The sequence below is a fragment of the Mytilus galloprovincialis genome, chromosome 12 (assembly GCF_965363235.1).
Source record: "Mytilus galloprovincialis chromosome 12, xbMytGall1.hap1.1, whole genome shotgun sequence".
Lineage (NCBI taxonomy): Eukaryota > Metazoa > Mollusca > Bivalvia > Mytilida > Mytilidae > Mytilus > Mytilus galloprovincialis.
In genome coordinates, this window is record NC_134849.1 from 13,851,029 (window position 1) to 13,861,149 (window position 10,121).

General features: G+C 30.6%; 1 long non-coding RNA gene across 2 annotated transcripts; it reads left to right on the forward strand.

The window, feature by feature from the left end:
• The first annotated feature begins 251 nt into the window (after window positions 1–251).
• LOC143055039 (uncharacterized) lies at window positions 252–5,764 on the forward strand. Of its 2 annotated transcripts, XR_012971922.1 has the most exons (3): window positions 252–647; window positions 4,792–4,854; window positions 5,600–5,764. It is a non-coding gene; the product is annotated as an uncharacterized LOC143055039 (long non-coding RNA). The 2 variants fall into 2 exon arrangements; XR_012971921.1 differs by lacking the exon at window positions 252–647 and having other exon boundaries at window positions 3,969–4,854.
• The last annotated feature ends 4,357 nt before the right edge of the window (window positions 5,765–10,121 follow it).

A 10,121-nucleotide genomic window follows, 5' to 3' on the forward strand; every position in this document is an offset into this window, starting at 1 on the left:
TTTGTAAATGCGCTTCCATGGAACTCCCTTTTTTTGTTTTTTATTGTAAACAAGCAAACGACTGGCAATGTGATTTTTCAGACGGAGGAATTGAACAGCCAGCATGAACGGTTGTCGTATCTAGGTCAAATATGTCAATTTTGAATTGCAACACATTACAGTCATAATACATGAATTAATAACAACATGATGTGCATCGTTGAAGATTTGAGAAGCGTTTTAAGTTAATGAAATATATATATATTTTTTTTTTCAACGTAACAATATCTTTATTGCATATTTGCTGTAACAATTTACTAAGTTTACAGCTTTAACTTAGTATCCCTCATGTTAGCTTACCTAATAGTTAAGGGAAGCACTATTTGGCAAGGTATTATTTATTCATAATATTAGTATTCATAACATAAAATATTTCACAAAATATATTTGATAAATTATTGTGATTATACACATACATTACATTTTGCTTCTTTTTCTCTTTTTCATAGTATTTTTTTTCCGGAAGCAACTCCGTTATCGGTATGATTCGTGTTTCCATTAGTATTGGGCACAGTGTTGTTTTTCGCATGTGCGTTATCGGGTATAGTTTTTATGTGTGTCGTCTAAATTATATAAATATTATCCACTGGATTTAACGATTATATATGGTGAGTTTACTATTCAAGTTTTCTTTAATTATCTATTGATCTTTTTTTATCGAAATGTATGTGTGTAATTCACAAATAGATAATTTAAGTGTAACAAGTTGGAACACTAGACATCCGAAATGATACATTATTTTTCCACATTAATTAATAAACGTACGGATACATTTATACTATAACAATTCTTTTTATCTTTTGTAAATACACATTTTGAAATATAAAAAATGCAGTATAATTTACATGTGGTGACTCATGCATGGCTGAACATGCTTACAAACATTGAACATGCATGGTTGAACTTGATTATAATATTACCATATTTGTCTTGTGTACAATAATCAATTTTGTTCACAATATTTTGTGCTTCGTAAAAAGATTAGTCCTGATTCAATTAAATCTTTGCAATGAATCTATTTGTTTTTAGAATTATCTGATTAGTTTTTTTGTTATTAAAGTTGTTTATTTCAATAATTTCTGAAATTTCTTTCTGGAAAATGTTTAAAATGTTTAATTTTTTTTGTCTTCTTTTCTGAGACAAAACGTGATTTGTATATTGAGAAGGATATAATAGTTAATATGTAATTAATATCAAAGTATGCTAAATCTTCAATTTTGTACCCTGTTACTAAATTTTCTAGGTTTTTAATATCTTTTTCAATACCTAGGGATTTCATTAATGTCATTATTATTTTTAGAAAGTCATTATTATATGAGCAATTGACAAAAATTGTTCATAGTCTTCCTTTTTTTCACAATGCTTACATAAGTTGTCTTCAGGAATTTTCCACTTGTTTAAAAGTTCATTACTTGGCAGTATGTAGTGAATAAGTTTCCATCTAAATATTTTCAATCTATTATCAGTTAGATATTGAAAAATGAAAACACAAGTATTTTTCAATTTAGAATTTAAGTGCTTCCCAAATATTTTTTCCCACATAATAAAACCATTTGGTTTTTCACAACTATTTTTCAGTGTGAATATTTTATAGAGTTCTTTTGTACTCATCAAGGGAGTAATTGTCCTGTGCATAATTTTTAAGTCGTTTATAAATTTAACTTTAGTTTTGAATGAATCTTCAGTGCAAAGAATTGTTTTCCAATCAGTTGGTATTGCTTTTTTTAACATATATATTTGCCTTATCCAATTTTGTTTATATTTTAGTTTAGTTAAAATGATAGTTTCAGAGATATTGCCCTGTTCATCAATTACATCATTTATATTGATAATGTCACTTTTTATCCAATCTTCAAAGTTTAAACATTTTCCATTAAACCGGATATTATCATTTCACCACAAAATTTGTTTTCTAATTTCAAGAAAATTTTTAGGATATTTTGTATTACCTCCCTTTACACTTATCCAATCTTTAATTCGTTGTTTATAGAAGTCCGGTAAATATTGTAACTTATTTTTATCAATATCGTTTATATTCTTTAAATTCATTTTAAATACAAGAAGATTTTTCCCTAATTTGTTGAAGTAGAATTTGGGAATAATTGTCCAGTTGTCATTTTTATTTTCATTTAATTTAAGAATCCAGTTGATATGTAGTGATTTTATATAAGCATCAATGTCTGTCATTTTAAGTCCACCTTCCAGAAAATCATTTGAAAGTGTTGATCTTTTTATTCTATCTCTTTTGCCTTTCCAAATAAAATTGTATATTAAAGTTTTAAAGTCTTGCAACATTTCCTTAGGAATAATAGTGTTTGATGCAACATATGTTAGGTTTGGTAAAACTAAAAATTGGATGACAACTATTTTTCCTATGATAGTAAGATTTCTTTCACTCCAATCAGATATTATTTTTTTACTTTTTAACAGTTGTTTTTCAAAGTTAAGTTTTTGACATTCTTGTTTATTATAACCAAAGTAACTTCCGAGGCTTTTGATTGGTGTAGTACACCAATTTATATTTTCATATTTTTCCCGACTGTGTTTTAATCGACCAATCCATATTCCTTCAGTTTTTGTTTTATTCAATTTCAAACCTGAGAGAGTACCAAATGTTTCTATTAAATTAATTGCTAGAGATACATCTTTTTTTGATTGAAGAAATAGAGTAGTGTCGTCAGCTAATTGGCAGATTTTCAGGGTGTTACTCTTACCGTCTAATTTTATTTCTAGTCCTTTTAAGTTTTTATTTTCCCTTATCTTTATCGCCATAACTTCTACAGCTAAAACAAATAGTAAGGATGATAACGGACATCCTTGTCGGATCCCGCGAGATGCCCTAAAACGGGAGGAAACCCATCCATTATTAATAATGCATCCTTTAATATCAGAGTACATTGTCTGAACCCACCTTATAAAATTTTCTTTAAATCCAAATTTTTTTAAAGTCTCAAACATGAAGTCCCATTCTAGTGAGTCAAATGCTTTTGTAAAATCAAGAAATAAAATTGCCCCATCAATTTTGAAAGTTTCAGAATAGTCTATGACATCTTGATTTTGTCTTATGTTGAAACCAATATACCTATTTTTGACATATCCTTTTTGATCAGTATGTATAATCTTTGGTAGCAGGGGTTTTAATCTTTGTGCTAAGGCATAAGCAAGTAATTTAGCATCATAGTTTAAAAGAGTAATAGGTCTGTAATTGTCTAGAGAAAAGGGATCATTCTTTTTATAAATTAGAGATTAAGCCAACTTTCTGAGTGTTAGATAGTTCTCTTTTTTCATAGCAGTAATTGAAAGTGGAGACTATAAAAGATTTAAGTTCATCCCAGAATGTTCTATAAAATTCCACATTTAGTCCGTCAAGCCCAGGTGCTTTATTAAGTTTCATTTTAAAAATCGCATCAGTACATTCATCAACAGTTATTTCCCCTTCGCAAGAATTACTTTCACAATCAGTTAATTTCTTATATTCCTTGAGAGAATCTAAATACTTTTTAGTTGCTTCTATTTCAGGGTTTTTTGTAGAATATAAATTTTTATAATAATTTGCTTCTAATTTTAATATTTTGTCTTGATCTCTTGTAATTTGACCTTTTTCATCATATAATTGGGTTATTGTTTTTCTACTCTGTCTTGATTTTTCCATCCCTAGAAAATATGCAGAATTTTTCTCTCCTTCTTCAACCCATTTTACCCTTGCTCTTACTTGATTCCCTTTTATTTTTTCGTTATAGAGTTTTCCTATTTCATTTTCTATATTATCTATTTCTTTTAATATATTATTGTTGTTTTTATTATTGCATGTATCAATAATATTATTTAATTCTGTTAAATTTTTTTCCAATTTGCTGATTAGGTTTTTTTTATTCTTAGCTTTTCTTTTGCAATAGCTTATTGTCTGGTCTCTAACTTCTATTTTGAAATTGTCCCACAGTATGTCAAGATCTGTTCTTGTTTTAGCTTTGTTTTTAAAATTTTTAATTATTTTCCTAATTATTTCAGCATAGTCTTCATTTTGAAGTACACTGCTGTTTAATTTCCAGTATCCTTTTCCTTTTTGGCCTCTGTTTAAATTTATTTTTAAAGAAACACAGTTGTGGTCTGTGTATTGTAATACTATTGGTCTAATGTCACATGAAACACAGTTTTTGAATACTTCTGGAGCTATTAAAAAATAATGTATTCGTGTTGACTCTGACCTATCTTTTCTGCTCCATGTAAATTGAACTCTATTTGGATTTTTGGTTCTCCACACATCATTGAGTTTTAGGGACTTTATAAGTTTATTTAAATTGTGAACTTTTTTCCTATTTTTTTGTTGTTTAGTTTTACTTTTTGAATCAATTTGAGATAAAATTTCACTATGATCTCCTCCTCAAATAAGTTGACCTAAACTTTTTTCTTCTATTAATGTATGGACAGTTTTGAAAAAAGTATTTCTGCTTTTTGGATTGTTTGGTGCATAAATATTAACTATTGTTATTATAGTATCATTTATTTCAATATTAACAAGTAAAAGTCTTCCTTCTTTATCTTTATAGTCATCAATTATTTTAAAGTTTAAAATTTTATTCAGCCATATGGCAATACCTCTTGAATTGCTAGAACCATTACTCAGTAAAAGTTTACCTTCAAATTCAGTATTTAAATTGTTTATTAAATTATCTGTAAAGTGTGTTTCTTGCATTAGAAGAATGTCACATTTTTGGGATTTTGACCATTCAATCAATCTTTTTCTTTTATCAGATTGTTGCAGACCTTTACAATTAACTGTACAGATATGAAGATGTTTGTTAAATACCATGATTGGTGAGTAGTTAATTTATTTGTAGTCTTTTTGAATACGGTCTTCTGTGTATTTTAAAAGTTAACATAGGTAAATTCCCGTTGAGTGATACAATTGGGTCACACTGAAGTTGACCTTCACAGGGCACGAGACTATAAATAGACATCTTTTCAGTTGTTTTATTTTTATCACTTTTCTCTGTTCTAGGACATTTATTTACGATTTGTCTTATGAATAAGCATAAGTTATTGGTTTTTCTTTTACATTTGAAACTTAAATTGTTTATTTTATAGTTTATACAATTTTTACTATTGACAATGTTATGATTGTCATGATTGTTATCTTTGTAAATAATGTTTATAAACAGGGTAAATTTTTTACCTGTATTTGTATTTACAATCCTTTTGCAAAAAGGATGAAATGCGTACTTCGTTTGAATGATTTTACATGTATTCACAAGTAAAGTGTTAACACAATTTGTTTCTATTAAAAACATACAATAACAAGTTACATATACATTCGTAAATAGATACAATCTATTGTTTTCTTTTACATATACCCCATAGGTCATTATTTTGGTCATCCATGTGACTTCAAAAACAGACATTGACATGTGCCTCTTAATTTTAGCACACTCAATGTTTGTTAAACAAATACAAGTACAATTATTTATGTGTTTCATATTGAAATACATATGCAAATCAATTTTAAAAAACAGAACAATATTTATACACATACATGTTAAAAGATATTTATTTTTATTTTTAGGATAAGAAGACCTCTCTGACTGAATTTGAATGAAGAAATATGAACAGATTAATAAAATTTGGATTTTTTCCAATGTAGCTTTACTGGAAACATTTAACAGTGTGCTTGATAATAATGATTGTAAAAAATAAGTAGTTTGATACCAATTAAATGTTTTGTATTTTACAGTTTCTTTACTTTTTAATCTGTAATAGGTATCACTTGCCAAAATCAGAAAATTAGAATACAGCGGACTACATTCTAAATATATACCAGCAATGAGAAAAGAAAAAGTGAAAAGTGTTATATACAGTGACATTTTTTAAAAAAAATTTTATATGATAAAAAATGATATCAACTAAGTTGAAATAGTTTATTGTTAATTTCAATGTTCAATATATATGATATCTCCAGAACTTAAACTAGATTTTTGTTGTTTTTGATTTTTTACTTGTGTTGTTACTGGCACCGTCATGTAGTTTCTCTGTGGGCGTCACTGGAGACTTCTCTAAACCACTTCTGTTTGAAGTTTTGACTGGAGTATCTTGATGTTGGTTTCTACGTGTAGACGGATTTGGACCGTGAATGAAACTGGTGATTTGTGATTGACCACGGGAATTTCTGCTGGTAGCCTCACTGGGTGTATGTGAGGGTTTGTTCGTTTCCCTTCGACCTGGTTTTATTTTCGGTCTTGCTGCCGGAGGTTGATTTTGTTGATCACATATAGGGCTCGAGCTCTGGTCCTCAGTCAAGATTGATTGTGATCTTATAGAATCATCGTAAGTGATTGTATTTGAGGCAGAATCGTTTTCTGCATGTGCTTCATTTTCAGTTGGTTGCATAGCATCAAGGTTTTCATTGTTGTTTGTTGGTTGTGTGTTTACGTCACTCGGATCATAATGATTTTCATGATTTGCGATCGTGGCACCTTCTTGCTCCTGCTCAGAAGACATTTCACTGGTGCATTCATTTTGCCTGTGGCCTGATTCACCACAGATTCTACACTTCCAATCATTTTCACAATTTTTGGTTGTGTATCCGAGCTCCATGCTCTTGTTGCATTTAATGTTGTCATTTTGTTGACCTCTGTAAATAACCGTTGCTCTATATTTCCCAATTGGAATAGACTTTGGAATAGCAGAGGTCAATGGACCTTCACAATAAACTATTCTGTCACCAGTTTGACAGCTTGTTATCAATGAAATATAATGAAATATATTAAATGATTGCCGATTTGATAAAAATCATAATTCTGCAGTAGTCAATATACGCATGTGCAAACAAATTTTACTGGATTTAGAGCATGAGTTTATTCACAAAGCGAAAGAAGCACGTCATATTAGAATTACAAACTCATGCACAGAGCAATCAAATTCGTTGGCTTTAGATACAAACGGACAGCTGGTTATCCAAACTAAACCAAGTAAAAAGATTACTGATATTAACACATTGGTAGATGCTTTTCTTATTTACACAAGTATTAAGAAAATGGGGTGCATTTAGAAGATACACAAAATATTTTAAAATATGTGTATTCGATCAAATTGGAAGAAAGTTGTTCAATTAGGCTCGGTTGGAAGGACTATGATCAGCAGTTTCGTCTAAAGCAAGCTAGAAATCCAGCTATATCATGGGCTACAGTTGACTAAGATTTTTGACATTTATATATTCATACAATGCAGTCAAATACACCTAGTCCTGGGGTTTGTATGGTTAACACTAACAGGAAATGTTACGAGTTCAAAAACAAAGGTGTATATGTTTTACTACAATGTCGATACATTCAGAAATGTTTGGTCCCCATCCTGCCATAAATTGTAGGGTCCCTCAAAATGTGGCTGGTTCACGAATGGGTAATTCTCGTTCCATCAATAGATTAAATTTCATACAAACCGGACGTGGAACATATGCAGGTAGGCATATACCCTTTATCCGAAATAAATGTGTGTTCATAGTCATAAAATAGGGACGAAAGATACCAGAGGGACAGTCAAACTCATAAATCGAAAATAAACTGACAACGCCATGGCTAAAAATGAAAAAGACAAAACATAGAAAACTTAAGAATAAGCAACACGAACCCCACAATTTAGTTTCAGCATATCAAAACAACAAAGAACTTGAAACTAAACTTGTTAAGGAGTTAGTCAGACCGAATTACGGGTCCATTTGCATACAAGCCATTTAAAAAGCTGCGTTTATCTCCAATAGGTCTTGTTCCTAAAAAAACGTCTGGATGGCGTCTCATTCATCACTTGTCATATCCATTTGGTAAAAGTATAAATACTTTTATTGACCCTCAAAATTGTTCGTTACTATACACTTGTTTTGACAGGGTTCTTAATACTATAAGTGAACAAGGGCCAAATCGCTCAAGGGACGAAGGGACATGTCCTCGGCATTTAGATTGATACCAGTACTTTCCGATGATTTTGATTTATTTGGTTTTAATAATAAATTTGATGATAATTACCTTTTCGAAAAAGCGTTGACTATGGGTCTAACGGCTGCTTGTAATTTATTTGAAAAATGTGTCTCTCTTGTTGAATGGTTTGTCTGGTTAAGATCGGGACAGGAATCCGTAGAGCATTATCTGGATGATTTTGGCCTTGTCGGAAAAGTAGATTCGAACAAATGTTCAAAAAAGAGGTCAGCTGAAGGACGCCTTTGGGTGCGGGAGTTTCTCGCTACATTGAAGACCCATTGGTGGCCTTCGGCTGTTGTCTGCTCTATGGTCGGGTTGTTGTCGCTTTGACACATTCCCCATTTCCATTCTCAATTTTATTTAATACTTATGAATAGTTTTCATGACGTTTGTACATCAATGGACATTCCGCTAGCAGAAGATAAAACATTTTTTTTATCAGGTAAAACCAGTTTTCTGGGTTTAGAAATTGACACTATAAAAATGGTTATAAGAATTACGCTTGATAAGTTGAGAGAAACAAAGAGAAAATTGTTCTTCATTTTAAAAAGTAAAAAGGTTACACTGAAAGCGGTACAATAACTAGTTGGTTAATTGGATTTCTGCGTAAGAGAAATTCCTGAAGTGAGAGCTTTCAATAGGCGCGTTTGTGACGAAATGTGTGGAGTAGTTAAACAAGAACTTTTATTCGAGTTTCTGTTAGCATGAAAAGTGAAATCACAAAAATTCTGAACTCTGAGAAAAAATCAATCGGAAAGTCCCCAATCATTTTGCAAAATCAAATGACAAATCACATCAAACGAATGGACAACAACTGTCATATTCCTGACTTGGTACAGGCATGTAAAAAATGGAGGAAAATTTTTACGTCACATAGGAAGAAATTTTGTCATTCAATGGTTATTCAAAACATTTCTATAATTTCACATCGGGAATGTTGGCATACAGGTTTAGAAAATCAAACGTAGGTTATAATTAATTTCAGAAATAAACCGAGATTTGAAATTGTCCAGAAGTTCTTTAGAATGTTTAAGAACCCACAAATGGTTGATACGACTACGCGATTTAAATAATTTTGTCGTTTTTCGTTCAAAGTATTTTCTAATTTATAACAACTATAGCATAATGACATATAATAGAACAATAAAATAATGACGGGATCTTTTACAGTACAGAGTCACGTTATAAGAAACAAAGAAACCCAAAAAGTCGCATATTCAAAACACACCAGCAAAAATGAAAGATAATACAAACACATTGACGGGATGTAAAAGTACCGAGCCACGTCAAATGGATATCACAGAAAACAATCCAAACAGTAAAAGTAATATTGATAATGGAACAAAGACAAATGAAAGAACAATATAACACATTGTTAAGATGATAAGCAACGTCAGTACGCAGAATCTATACATCAAGACCACCATGTATTATTGGTGAAGTTGATACGGAATATTTATCAACCAGGAGGATATACATTTCAAGATTTATTAAATCGAAGTTGTACATTTGGTAAAAGTATCTGGTTGACTAATGAACAGTTCAATTTGTTCACTGATAGTACAGGAAATTTCAAACTTAGATGTGGTGTATACTTTTCTGGACAATAGGCATATTTTGTTAGGCCCGTTGAATGGCACGGAACAGAAATAATGAAAAATATGACTTTTTTTAAAACTTGTACCAATACTAATGGCCATATATTTATTTATGGTCGAATTGAGAGACAAACAAATTATGATTCACACAGATAAATCTTCTTTGGTTGTTATTTTGAATAAAAAGTTTTCAAAATCGAAAAGAGTTATGCAGTTGGTTCGACTGCTCGTATTGCAAACAATGGTGTATAATATGCAATTTCAAGCATGCTTTACCGAAGGACGACTCAACTGCATAGCAAATGCAATCTCTTGGTCAACAAGAACACAAGTCAGTTTTGGTTGTTGGGTCTTCGATTGTAAAAAATGCGTTTGAAGAAGCTAAACGATCATTCGATGGCTGTAGCTTAGGACTGCATAGAAAAAAATACAGGGTATGGTGGCAAGGTAAAGGTGGCATGAAATAGGGGGAGCTTGTACCAAGAATAAAATGTCTCCTCCAAATTGAATCCCCTTCTAA